General features: G+C 35.9%; 1 protein-coding gene across 1 annotated transcript in view; it reads right to left on the bottom strand.

Moving 5' to 3' along the window:
* COL25A1 (collagen type XXV alpha 1 chain) overlaps positions 1 to 14,311 on the bottom strand; it is a 460,013-nt gene that overhangs the window by 139,510 nt on the left and 306,192 nt on the right. The window lies entirely within an intron of this gene.

The following is a 14,311-nucleotide window of genomic DNA, read 5'->3' as shown; positions in this document are numbered from 1 at the left end:
AACTCACATAACATGTCAACTATACTTCAATTAAAAATAATTAATTGAACAATTTTATATTAAATTGCCTAATACTAAAATGTCAGCAACCAATTTGGGAAAAACAAAATTTCTCTCTCTCAGAATCTGGTCCACAAGCTACCAGTTTGTAGCCTCTCCTCTGCCTCATGAGAATTATTAATTCAAAACGTAGAGGGAAGGTTGCACAAAATACTGTATATGTTTTAAAAAACAAGGAAAAATAAAGACATTGAATTCCTTTACCCTGCTATAACCAAGGGTGTTACGCTCTACCTTAAAAAGAAATCCTGTATAAATTGTGACAGTTTCTCAAACTACAACCCTGTTGGCACATGCCATTTGATTTGACACATTCTAAAAATCCTGAGTTATTATAACAGTTACTATATAAAATTCTGGGTAGATACCATGACTCAAACTTTGCATTCTTCTCTGACACATTTTATTAGAAAGACAGGGCTCCAAAGTGGAAGTAACACCAGAGACCAGTATAGAGTTACAACATTAACGTTCGACATTGTGCTGGTGACATAGCAAAAGCTTTCTCTATTTCGATTTTGTCTGACTTTTCTGCCTAAAAGTGTAAGTGTGAAGGGTGAAGTTGTAAATCTCTACATTAATTTTCTGAACAAATCCAAAATGTCTAATAGATCTCCAGATATTCCCCTCTTCCTGTACTCCTCAAAATTAATTTCCTTTTATAGTATTACTGAATAATTATGAATAACTTACTAAACAAAAGTTTATAAGACTGAAAAGTAATTTCGTACTAAGCAAAAAAAAAAAAAAAAAAAGAAGAAGAAGAAGGAGGCAATAAAATGGCCTTATAAAGAAATGGCTTTATAATGTTATATTCTGGAATTTCCCAACATCGGAGTTTCTTTGGAAACTTCACTTTGTCAAAGTCGAAATAATGTATGTTTATCCATACCAGAAAATGAAAGTGGTGAGTGTAGTGAGTTTAGGGCGTGAAGTTCTCAATTTAAACATAGTAGTTACACACTTGGCAGTGAAAGAATAACATCCAATTAAAAGGTAAAATACTATTCACTACTGTGTTCATCATCAAAGTTATACTGTTACATAGATTATAAATTCTTTAACCAACAAAGACATGATATCAAAGAAATGTTTTAAAAAATCAATAGAAATGGTTAAGTTGTAGCTAGCAGCTTTTTACCATATGATGGCTAACAGCTATGCTAATAAAAAGAAAATAGTTTCCGATTTTCAAACATCTGATAAAACTATACTAATGATTTACAATCTTTCCAATGTTTACTTTCTCAAAAAATAGTTCAGTTGGATAAAAAATAAATTCAGCAAGGAAGAATCAGGACTGAAAAATTACAAGGTGCTACAATAACTTATTTTAAATGCAAAGAATATGTATGAGTCCCTTTCGTATAAAAAAAAAGTTGATATCCCTAAGAAGGAATTCTGGTGCTGGCATTCTAGAACCCTATGACTTCTTCAACTACTAAGAAACATAAAGAAGTAAAACAGCTAAGAAAAGGCAACTGAGTTCTGAACTAGGTTTCAAACTTTTCTCTGCTATTCAAGTCGAGGCAAGTATTTGTCGAAAAATTAATTAATTAATTAGTATTAAGTGGAAAAGCTTAATCAGTAGATTCTACTACAATGTTAGAGCCAAATTTTGGTGTGATAGTCAAGAACAGTTACCATGATGGTTTCCATCATACTTTGTAAAGAAACATTGAGAACAGTTTTCCTGGCAGCTAAAACATGCAGGAAGAAAAAGTAAGCATTAAATTATGAAAAGTTAATTTATATTTTCTTTAAGCAATTTGGCAATGGCACACTGAATAGAAAGGTAAACGAGAAAGATATATCAATTTAATCCAATAAAACTTTCACAGATTGCTTTGAATGTTTGCCTGTCTTTTCTTTCCTTTGTCTTTCTCCTCCCTCCCTCCCTCCCCTTTCTTTCTTTCTTTCTTTCTTTCTTTCTTTCTTTCTTTCTTTCTTTCTTTCTTTCTTTCTTTCCTTCCTTCCTTCCTTCCTTCCTTCCTTCCTTCCTTCCTTTCTTTCTTTTCTTTCTTTCTTTCTCTTTCTCTCTTTCTTATTTCTCTCTTTCTACAAGATTATTGACTATCTTCTTGATGTTATACTTTTCATCTCTGTGACTAATTTATTTTATAACTGGAAGTCTGTACCTCTTAATCCTCTTTATCTATTTTTCCCATCCCCTCAGTGCCTCCCTCTACTCTGGCCAGTTTGTTCTCTGTATTTAAGAGCCTACTTGTTTTTATTGTTATTTGCTTATTTATCTTGTTTTTTAGATTCCATGTATAAATGTCATCATATGGTATTTGTCTTTCTCTGACTTATTCACTTAGTATGAGACCCTCTTGGTCTATCGCCGTTGTCAAAGATGGTAAGATTTCATTGTTTCTTAGGGCTGAGTAATACATTATGTATATATATCATATCTTCTTTATCCATTCATCTATTGACAGACACTTAGGTTGCTTCCATATCTCAGCTAGTTTAAATAATGCCACAATAAACATAGGGGTGCTTAAATCCTTTTGATTTACTGTTTTTGTTTTCTTTGAATAAATACCCAGTAGTAGAATTACTGAATCATCTGGTATTTTTATTTTTAATTTTTTGAGGAACCTCCATACTATTTTCCACAGTGTTTGCACCAATTAACGTTCCCACCAACACTGTGCAAGGGTTATATTTTGTCAACATCCTCACCAATACCTGTTATTTCTTGTCTTTTTTATACTAGCCATTCTAACTGGTGTGAGGTGATTATCTCATTTTGGTTTTGATTTGCATTTCCCCGAGGATTAATGATGTTGAACATCTTTTCATGTGTCTGTTGGCCATTACCTACCTTTTCTTAATAAGAATTAGAGTATAAAAAAAAGTAGGTTCACATTTGAATGTATTTAGATCTTATATGTGAATAATAATCTATACTTCATAAAGACAGTATAGGCAACTACAATTTTAAGTGAATATTCACACATGCTATATATGTATATAAAATATCTCTACAGACAGAACAATTCTTAAATGAAAATTGATATATAAACACCTACATACAGAGTGATATGCAGTGTGATATTTTTAATCAATTGGCTGTGTAAAAGGCAAGTGTTTGATAATTCTTAATAAGAGAAACAACTTATAAACCTTGACAAAGACAAAATAACACAGCCTATGCAACTTAGTAACTAGGCATATTTTAGGTTCTCTGGTGTGCCCTGCATTTGGGCCTGGCTCCCTCAGTCACATGCCTCATTCCATACTTCCTACCTCACCAGCAGGAGAATTTCCCTTCAGCCATCCCGGAAATCTCATACCATGATGACTTCCTCTAAGTCACAAAGGGCTCAAGAGTTGGGTGAGATATTTCGAGGTTGAGCCACAATTTTAACAGTCTAGATAAACAGATTAACTCAGCTTCTGAAAATAAGCCTGATGAAAGGTCCAAGGAATGAAGAAATTTTTAAAAAATAACCCACAATGGAATGTCATCTTAGTTAAAAATTTGGTGGTGTCTCATCCAGCCTTTTTTCTTACTTGCCAATACACTCAGAATGTTCAAACTGATAAGTTCTTCTGAAGACATGGGAACAAGGCAGGAATTACCACCTGTTGCTCGCCTGCACTTCCTAGGGTTGTAGTGAGTTTCTTCTTTATTTCACGTCCCATCACAGTACACAGGCTTCACACCAGAACAGCACTGACACTGTACCACATCAATTTCCCTCTCCTATTGCTTACTTACCATAATTTCTCTATCTTCATTCTTAATTCTAATGCATTCTTTCAGGTCTGCAGCTAACTAAACTTCCTGTCCTGAAAAGAATGTCCTATGTTACTATTTCTTTGATGTTCTGAACGCTACATGAGAGGGTTTGGATACCACCTTTTCCACCACTGAAGTCCCTTGACTAACAGATTCATGCTAGACTCACAAACGAATAAAGCATGATAAGACTGCCCAGTTTTCTTGGTATATGGAACTACAAAAACAGCAATGTTACATTATTACTATTGCTATTCTTACTACTATTTTTATTATTCATGTGTGTGAAATCATTCAAAAGCTTACTTGGGAAAAATATGTAAAAAACTAGTGATCAGTAAAGGTTTCTCTGAATATCAACATTTTTTAAAACAAAACTTAACCGACTTCTAAGAGATGAAAACCAAAGCTTCTTGACTCCCTCCAAAGTCACTATACTGACTTATTTTCCTACAAAGTCAGTCCTGTTTGCCACTTGTGATTTACAGGCTATGTCTGGTACAAGGAGCTGCTGGACACATTAGTGCAAGTATGCTTATGAAAGGATGCTGCTGTCTGGCACTAAATGACTTTCCAGAGGCTCATCTCATTCAGACCTACAGGACCTGTTCTCCCTACACATGATCTGTCAGTGCATAAGCCATTATTCCCCCCCCCCCATTTTGAAGGGAAGAATCAAAAATAATGTCCTATATTCTAGTCCCTTCTGCAAATCCTTATGCACCATTAAAAACCTGCTGTTTCATACTTTCTTGATTTCTATTTGGTGAATCCACTTCATTAACATTTTTGTTGCAACTATAATTCTGCATTTGGAAGTGATGGAAAAAGAAGGGTGGGAATTGTGTTGGATTTTGTTAGTGTAAATTGCTCATCAGTTTCTGTATTTCCTATTTGCAATATGCTCGTTATTCATAGATATTACCAACAGCAGTTGGTTCAATTTTTTTTGTCCATTTCAAATATAGATTTTAATACATTCACCTAAAGGCTTACTTCCTCTTCCTTATATAATATTGAAAGTCACCAACCACAAATCTATTTCACCCTCCACATTTTATTATATGCTTCACTTGCAGGCATAAATGCAAACCATTGCTCCCTATTATGTGGATTAATAAACATAAGACTCTTACATTTGAATTCAAGTGAAAATTAACTTGTAAGACAAAAATAACAAAACATGTTTAATTTTGTATTTGAGAGGTCATTAATGTATCAAGGAATTCTTTATTTAGAAAATATCTGCAAGCACTTATAAAAATACAAACAAAAATATAAATGGAATGTTAAATATATATGCATGTATTCTCTTTTATCTAAAATCTTTCATTGCACCCATTTTTTTTTGTTTATTTCTTTTTGAGAGAGAGGGAGAGAGAGAGAGAAGCAGAGGGAGAAGAAGACACAGAATCTGAGGCAGTCTCCAGCTTCTGAGCTGTCAGCACAGAGCCCGATGCAGGGCTCGAACTCATGAACTGCGAGATCATAACCTGAGCTGAAGTTGGACACTTAACTGACTGAGCCACTCAGGCAGCCCTTCACTCATTTTTAAGAAAAATGTGAAATGGTGTACATTGACCTGAAAAGATTGAAAGGTATATATCCAGATAAATAAATCATGTGCAAAAGTAAACAGGAGGCTACTGCAGTTGATATAAGCAATGAGTACAAGACTGTGGGCAAATGAAATCTTTCTTTTACTTCATAAAATGGAATGAATAATTATTTTATTGTGAAGGTCACTCTGCATTAAAAACACTGAAAGAAAATCCATGGGTGTTTAAACTGGTTGGCATCATTCCCCAGAATTCCTTGTCAGAGGATATGCCTCGGGTTGGATTTTTATTTTATTTTAATATGTTTGTGGTCATTAATAGAATTTTCAGTTAAAGGCTCAACTCTCAAGCTTTACACTATTATGTTATTGTTGTTTTAATATAGGGGTTTGCAAATTGTTCACTTTTAGTTCCAAATATTTTGTATAAAAGTCTACCCCACTGGATTACTCTATTTATAGGTTTGCTTACATAATTTTTTACATTAAACAAAAATGTACAAGACCTAAAGTGTTTTCTTTTTCTTATTTGATGGGCTCAGCCACATAAGCAATAATGGAGGTATAATTCACAACACTGAATTCCAAGGGAAATATTGTCTACATATCAACAATTGTTTGCAAAAATAATTTATTTTTTTAAATTGACCCACATTAGGACACATTTACAAATGTTTCTAGGTTTAATTCAATACTAACTCTTAGTGGTTTGAAGTATGACAGAGAAACCTGAAAAGAGAACTCTGATTATAAAAAATACAAGAACATTTGCAAATTTTAATGAGCTTTCTGTTTCCATGCCAACTTCTGCTGAATCTGGAAAGCATTAAAAACAATTTTCTCACAATTTATTTCTTTCCATTGTGTTATATCCCTTCCCTTTTCACAGGCAATACATTCAGTACCAAATGAGTAGTGTATTCATTAGGGCTGAAGAGAAAGGCAAGGGTTAAGTAAATAAGGACATCAAATTAATATCCAGGCCTAAATGTTTTAGCAGAGCCAAAGAATCTGTTTAATCATTCAAGTCAACAAAGGTTAAGATAATAAAATAAACTTCTAAATGCTTTCCTTTTCTGGAACTTAATCTGTCTTGCTGAAGATGTTTTTAAGATGCTATCAGTTTTGTGTAGTCCCAGCTGTTATGAAAATTTACTTGAATACACTGGGAAGAGAATGAATTTTATGAAAATAGTTAAACGGAGCTCTTGGGTGGCTTACTGAAACTGTGAGAGCTCAGGACTCATTTAAAACCAGCTGTTGGCTGATGATATTGAGACCAATAACCACTAAATCTTTACTTATCAGGGCTCTGTGTTATTTGGCAAGGTGATGGTAGCCAACTGATTAGAAGATTAATACACAGTCAAAAGATAACATCATGATGTTTGTTCATCTTATTGCCTAAGTTTGATTAATAAATTTGCCACAATTTCAGAGCAGCATAGTACCCTAATGTAGAAAGACAGTATTACACACTAAAACAGTTTTGCTTATTTTTAAAAATATGTTTTTAAGTCACTAAGATAGAGAAAAGAAATATGAGCCATTAACATCAAAGCCTTGAGTACCACTGTGATTCCCAGGGCTGTGGTTCATGACAAGGGCAGCAGCCCTTAAGAACTGGGCAAACAAGAAGTCCTCTTTGAAGAGTGATGGTGGTGGTAGTAATGGGTGCAGACAACAATGGGAAAAGCCTTGAAAGTCTTAAGTCTTTTACACTTGACATTCAGGTTCTGTGACTGATGAAGAAATACAATGCAATCTTTTGGAAAAAGAAGGTCAGAATAAAAGCAGAATCAATAAAATACCTTGTACAACATGTGAACACAGCATTATGAAGAGCAGAAAACAGACTTCATTGACCTGATTATTTATCCTAAAGAAAAAAATCAATAACAAATATACCAGGATCTTGATACAATTTTCAAATTGGTGCCATTGAGTTGCGAAGAAAAATCGTATTACACGAAGGTAACTGGGTATTTTGATGTCATTTGCCTGGAGATCAGCATTGCCCTGCTCCCTTATATTGCATGAGGTTCTAGGGTATGGATATGGGGCATTCACTCATTCATTTGTTTTTTGGAGGGCCAACAGTGCATGAATTGTAAAGACTGATTGCAAAGAAAAAATGCTCCTTTTTGCATTTGTGTTCCCCAGATTTTTCACTCTCATTCACAAGTTGAAAGTTGAAAAGGTCCTAGCAGCCATGTGAAGGCAGCTTGCTATCATGGATAGCAAGCAGAACTTAAAATCTGGATTTGACTCCCAGCATCATCTTTTGGTCGATGTGTGTAAAAATGACTTGCACAAGTCATTTAACCTGCTTGAGCTCAATCCTCATCAGAAAAAAAAAGTAACTCACAGAATTACTTTTGAGGATAAATGAGAAAATATATGGAAAATGTAAACTGTAAGCACTTAGCCTCAAATCCTAGCTCTGCCACTGACTGACTCCGTTATCTTGGACAAAATATTTAAACTTTCTAAATCTTGGTTTCCTCACCTATTAAATGGAAAAAATGAAAGCAGCTATTTCACAGGGTCATTGAAATAAGATATGTCTTCACAGAATGGTTGGTGTATTTTAAGAGATGAATAAGATTACTTTATCATTATTGCTGGTGTTATTATTTTAGCCATAGATAGTAATCCCTGTTGTTTCACATTGAGGTTGATGACTATAACAACTACCTTGTTGATAGGGGAGCAGGCAAGATCCACTGGGAAAGATATAAACTAGGGGCCAAGAGAGCTGGGTGTGAATCCATTTTTCTACCACCTACAAATTATGTGAATTTGGGCAAGTGACCTCACCCCAGATTCTTCACGTGATACATGGATAGAATGATCATCTGTGATCTGTTGAGGACCTGCTATAGATTTTTTATACATGATTTTAGCTAATGCTTCTTATAATCATAGGGACAGATAATGGCAGAGTTAGAATTTGGTCCCTGTCCAGCCTGAACCCAGCCCATGTGGATGGAATCATCTCAAATCCACTGCATGCACTTTTCCTACCTTTCTTCCCTTCCTTTATCCTACCTTGATGAACTGTAGTAAGGCTTAGGGATGATGTGTGTAACTTGCCTACAAAGGTGTTCAGCAAGTTGTAAGGCTAAATAATTAGCAATTATAATTATGATGCATGAAATACTACTTCCTGGTCCTGGTCCAATGTTTGTTCAGTCTAGGAATGCCCCTCCACTTCCTTACAGCAGGTCTCCAACCTCTGTTTCAATACAGGTGACGTCATAGCCTCAGAACTCTATGATACAAACTTAGGAGGATGAAATGAAGAAAATGGAGCCCAGACTTGGTGACTGATACCACAGAAAAAGCACCAGCCCCACCATACAGCTCAAAGGCCTAACTGCTGAAGAGCGATGTTTGCACAAATGTACTGAAGATTAATGGCAAATCTGTAATGACATCTCCCCAGGAAGCAAGGAAGAAAGTGCAATTCTAACGTCAGGATGCATTCATCTGTGGAAATCTAACACTCGGTGTCTTGTAGAATAAAAACAAATGATATCTACGGTTGCTATATTATACCTAAAATTGTAAGCTCAAAACTGGTTCAACGTATACTGACAGAAAGCTCATGCCAAAAAGGTTAGCCCACTTTCTTCTGCATTAAATCATACGCCATCAACAGTATTCAAAGATAGTCAACTTTCCTACCATTTACCTTTTAACGTCTTGCAATCTGACTTTCACTGCTTAACAAAATGTACTCCCTTAATATGTGTGGACTCCAGAACACCAAGATCAAAAGCTTTTCATAGACCTCAACCCTGTGACTTTCTTTTCATTAAGAGCATTTCATTAGCCACTTTTTTTTTTAAGTAGTTCCTCCTCTAGTGTTAAAACATTGTAGTGTCCTGGTTTTGCTTTTGAATTCTCACTCTCTTTTCTGATTCTCCTTCTTTGTCCCACTTGTTAAATGTGGATATTTCTTCCTTCCTCCTTCCTTCCCACTCTCCTCCCTCTCTCTCTCCCTTTCTCTCCTTTCTCTTCTCTTCTCTTCTCTTCTTTTCCTTTCCTTTCCTCTTTCTTTCTTTCTTTCTTTCTTTCTTTCTTTCTTTCTTTCTTTCTTTCTTTCAAGTAGGCTTCACGCCCAGTGCAGAGCCCAACACAAGGCTCAAACCCACGACTCCAAGATTAAGACCTTAACTAAGCCACCCCTAAATGTGGTTTTTCTTTTTTTTTTTAATTTATTTTTGAGAGACAGAGCGAGGGACACAGCAAGTAGGGGAAGGAGAGAGAGAGAGAGAGAGAGAGAGAGAGAGAGAGAAAGAGAATCACAAGCAGGCTCCAGGCTGTCAGCGCAGAGCCCAATGTAGAGCTCCATCTCACGACCACGGAGATCATGACCTGAGCCAATATCAAGAGTCAGACACTTAACCAACTCAGCCACCCAAGCACCCTTCACTCACTTCACTCCCTCACTCACTATTTTTCCACTTCCACAGTTTCAGTTCTCACTCTGCGACAGTTCAGCTACGTAACAGTTAGGGCACCACCTCATATTTCCAGTCTCATGCTTCCAACTGTTTGCTACATTATCCCAGCAAAATAATGTATCAAGATCACAAACTCAACATAACTAAAATTCAACTTATTTATACTTCTGATTGTCTTCTCACCAATTTTATCAAGCCAGAAACTTCAGCCCTATCTTTGTATCTTTTTTCAACATCAGACCCTACATCTAAATAAAAGATTTGTGCTGAATTTTCACTTCAGTATCTTCCTGTTTTATTCCCTGACTGCTTTTTTTTTTTAACTTGATCTTGCCACAAGTCACCAATGATCACCGACCTTGGATGTAAATCCAATATAGATTGAATTCATCTCTCACCTTCTGCTTAAAGATTTCTCTCTTCTTAATTTCTCCTCTATTAATGTCATCCCTGGTTTTCACTCTTTGAGTTTTTGCTTGGCACTTGTGGCAAACCTTATTGGTGAGATTGAAGCTGTGCCACATAGGGTTAATGAAGTTGGAACTAGCAGAAAGGCTAAAGCTTGTTGTTCAGAGAACTGTTTCTCCCTAATCAGCTACTATGTCTTATCAGACTCCGCTAACAAATCCACTAGCAGTCTCCACAGATGCCTGGACTCAACATCAACTCGTATGGTTCCAGTCTATGAACAAGCAAGGCCCTGCAGAAATAATGAGCCCAAGACCTCATCCAATTTATACTTGCTCTTAGAGCATGCCCATAGCCCCTCCCTCTTCCCCAATAGTTACCACCACCTCATTATAATATTAAAAATCTCTGCCCAAGGAGGAGTACAAGTTTCATTAACATACTGTATGATGCATGTATAGACATGGTTTCTAAGTATGCCTGCTCAAGCTTATGCCCACCTTTACATGTGATGACAAATCTCTCCTTTTGAATATTCATCCTAACCCTAAATAAAAGGAACCCACTCATCCCTGCTCAGGAAGTCACGCTTTGGAAGTTATTCCTTATGATCTCCTTATTTGCTCCAAAAAAAGTTTCCTTTGTATAACAATTCCACCTGGTATAGTCTCTATCTGTAACTCACTAAGGAGAAAACTCACATTGGTTTGGTTACAAGATGACCCAACTTTCCTTTTCAAGCCCATTCTCTTTGGTTCACTTCCAGCTGTGAGGTAACTATCTGACACAGTCTGGCTAATAAGACACGAGTTGAAGTCTGCTATGAAATTCATGGGAAAATTTCTGTTTTCTTATACAGACTCCTCTTCCTATATTTTCCTTGCTGATACTGATGTGATGGCTGGACTTGAAGGAGCCTTCTTACAATCATGAAGGAAAAGTCAAGAGATTCACAGAGACTTCCATAGTTATATCATTGAATTATATAAATAATACCATCAATTGCCTTCTCTGAACTCATTATATGAGAAAAATAAACTTATAGGTAGGCCCCATAAAAAACATGGAGCTCTCTCCCATATTTTGGTGACTCCTTTGGAATTTCTTCTTTGGCTCACCAACATAGCTCCTCCCTGCTGCTGAGTTTCTCATTCTGACACTGAGCTTTCTGCTTAGTGTGGCCCCTTCCCACCAATAATACTCAATGTTGCAGACTGAGCCAGCCCATCCCCTCTGAGGACTGGACATTATGCTGATAACCTGGGCTCTTATGACCTTTTCCTGGATGACCAACTGTTTCCTGGTCCTTTAAGTCTCTTCCAATTCTACTTTATACAAGATACCATCATCAAGTAAATTTTCATAAAGAACATCTGGTAGTAACACCGTAGAGTCTGGTGGTACTATAATCAAATGATGTGCTAAAAAATCTTCAATGTCTCCTTTTGCCCATCACACTTACACATTCAAAATACTCCATAGTATAACTTTAATTTAAAAAATCCAGCCTTACATGACGTAATTTTTCTATATTTAACTTATACTCTTGGCAAATAAAATACTATTGTCCTTAAATAAATCCTGTCATTTCCCACTTGTGTAATACTGTTTGTCCTATTGCTTCTATCTGGAAGGTGTAAAGTCTTCCTCTTCCCTTTCTCTTCTAGAGATTATCCATTTATCAAGTCCCAGCTGAAGTGTCACCACTTCCAGGATCCAATGATTATTTAAAATGGAAGAATGTTCACTTACCTAGCATCTCTTGATATAGTTATTTAAGACTTATACAACCACAGAGTTTTCTTATTCAGGCACCCATGAGATTATAGGCTCCTTGAGGGCATTAATGATGTAATAATATTTTATTCTAACATGCAACAAATATTTATTGAGTCCTTACTGTTCTAGGTGATGGTGGTATGAACAAGATAGACCAAGCCCTTGCTCTCGTGGAATTTATGTAAATGGAGGGGCATGTTTTGCAGATAACAAGCAAGTGAATAAATACACAAAATAGGACAATCTCAGATTTAGATTGGATACTTGGGGAAAGAAGTTCTCCCCAAAAAGGTATTTGAGATGAAATCTCAGTGATAAAAAGAACCCAATCACCAGAAGACCAGAAGTTACAGCAAAGAGAAAGTCATCAAGTTAGGGGTGAGTGTGATGTGTTTGAAGAACACATAGAGGAGTATGTGGCTGGACCACAGTGTGGGGAAGGGAAATGGTGTGAAATGAGGTTATAGAGGTGGGCAAGGGCCAAATCTTGACAGTCCATGCAGTCCAAGAAAAGTGGTTTGGATTTCACTCTAAGGATTAAAACAGGGAGTAACATGATCTAATTTACAATATAAAATGATTTCTCTGGCTGCTGTGTAGAAAAGGGATTATACAGGGTCAAAAGAAGAAGCAAGATTACTTGGAAAGCTGCGACGGTAGTCAAGAACATGAGATAATAGCAGGTTGAATTCGGTGGTGGTAGAAGAGAGAGAAAGTAGACCCATTTATAGTTTCTATAGTATTAAGCATGGTATCTTGAAGATAACAGATGTTCAATGTATATTGCTAAATATATGTACAAGTGTTTCAAAATAGTTTTGCCTTCTTAATTTCTATATTGTCTTTAACTTTTTCCTGCTGTGGCCTAATATATTCCTGTTGGACACTTGGGGAACCAAAAAGACAAAAAAAAAAGCCCACATTCAAGGAAACAGTAGAAATTCCTTAACAATAGGTGAGCTAACAAAGAACTGAAATGATAGAGGGTCATATCATTAAGTTAATTATGGAAATAAATAAATTACTTGCAACAAATCGTTAAAAGTTGAATTCAAAAGCTTTGATAGGATAAAAATGGACAGGGTATTGAAATACAAAGATTTACATTTTAGAAAAGAGAGCCTCCATGGGCATCAGCTGGAATAGTGTGCCTATAGAGGATATGGCCAAAGTTAATTTTCATTACTATTGAAGACTTTTCCAGTTCTAACTTACTTTCAAATTTTCTGGAAGTATAAAGCCTTCATTTGACTATTTTGTGTGATAAATTTCCTGATAAGTAGCTAATACTTTTTTACTAGAAAGTATATCTATTTTTCAGAGAGCATTGAATGTGACCTGTCTTGTTTCTAAGTTAGGAATCTGAGAAAAGACAGGCAATTTGGTAGGTTCTCATTCTCTTTCATATATACTTTCTAGGGCATTTAGATTTTTACCCATGAAGATTCACCCTGCATGATAAGTTCAATCCAAATTCCTTTGATAAAAAGCAAAATCCTGGAGAAAATGGGATCAATTTTTGCCGCTTTCCACCTGAAATGCTAAATGGTCCCTGAATCGTGTGAAACTTGGCCTCAGTCAGTGTGAAAACTGGCTGAAATCGCTATGAAAGGCAGTCTGGGTTCGTCAAAGTAGTTCATGAACTTTGGCCAAACTTGCAAGGAACGTGGTCCAAGTCTCAGTTTGTAATGCAACATGAAACCAGGTGAATTTCACATGGTTTCAGGTTTCACCCTGAAAATTTGGCCTAGCTTTATAATCAATCATCACTTTTTGGAACGATGAAAGCCAACACACCTTTTTGAAAATGAGGACTGCGTGCATACTGATGACAGCTAAGCTGTGAACCACCCCTTCACTTCCTTTGCCAAAAGAAGATTTCTCAGAATGGAAACAGTTTCCCCCTTACCTGGAAAGGGCAAGTTGAGTGATTTTGATATTGCGTGTAGAAAGAAATGATACTCAATACATGGAGACATGCCATGAGAAATAATCACCACATACAGAACAAGTGGCTGTATGTTAATCACTTAAGGTTATGAGAATTTTATTCCATTCATATCCATGACAGATATCATGATGTTTAATCTTCTTGACCAATAACATGAGCTTTTAGCTTGAATCTAGTCATCAGCTAGAATAATTGCCATGAGAAACAAAATGCTCTGTGGCACAATCATTATTATTCTGTAAAGAAACAGCTGAAAAATGGAAAGGAAAGTAAGTCATAGCATAGCTTTTATCTAATTTAGTAAACATGAGAAGATAAGGCTACAAACTTTT

Source organism: Acinonyx jubatus, chromosome B1 (assembly GCF_027475565.1).
Source record: "Acinonyx jubatus isolate Ajub_Pintada_27869175 chromosome B1, VMU_Ajub_asm_v1.0, whole genome shotgun sequence".
Lineage (NCBI taxonomy): Eukaryota > Metazoa > Chordata > Mammalia > Carnivora > Felidae > Acinonyx > Acinonyx jubatus.
The sequence above is the reverse complement of the archived record's forward strand: the minus strand, read 5'-3'. Positions and strand labels throughout refer to the sequence as shown.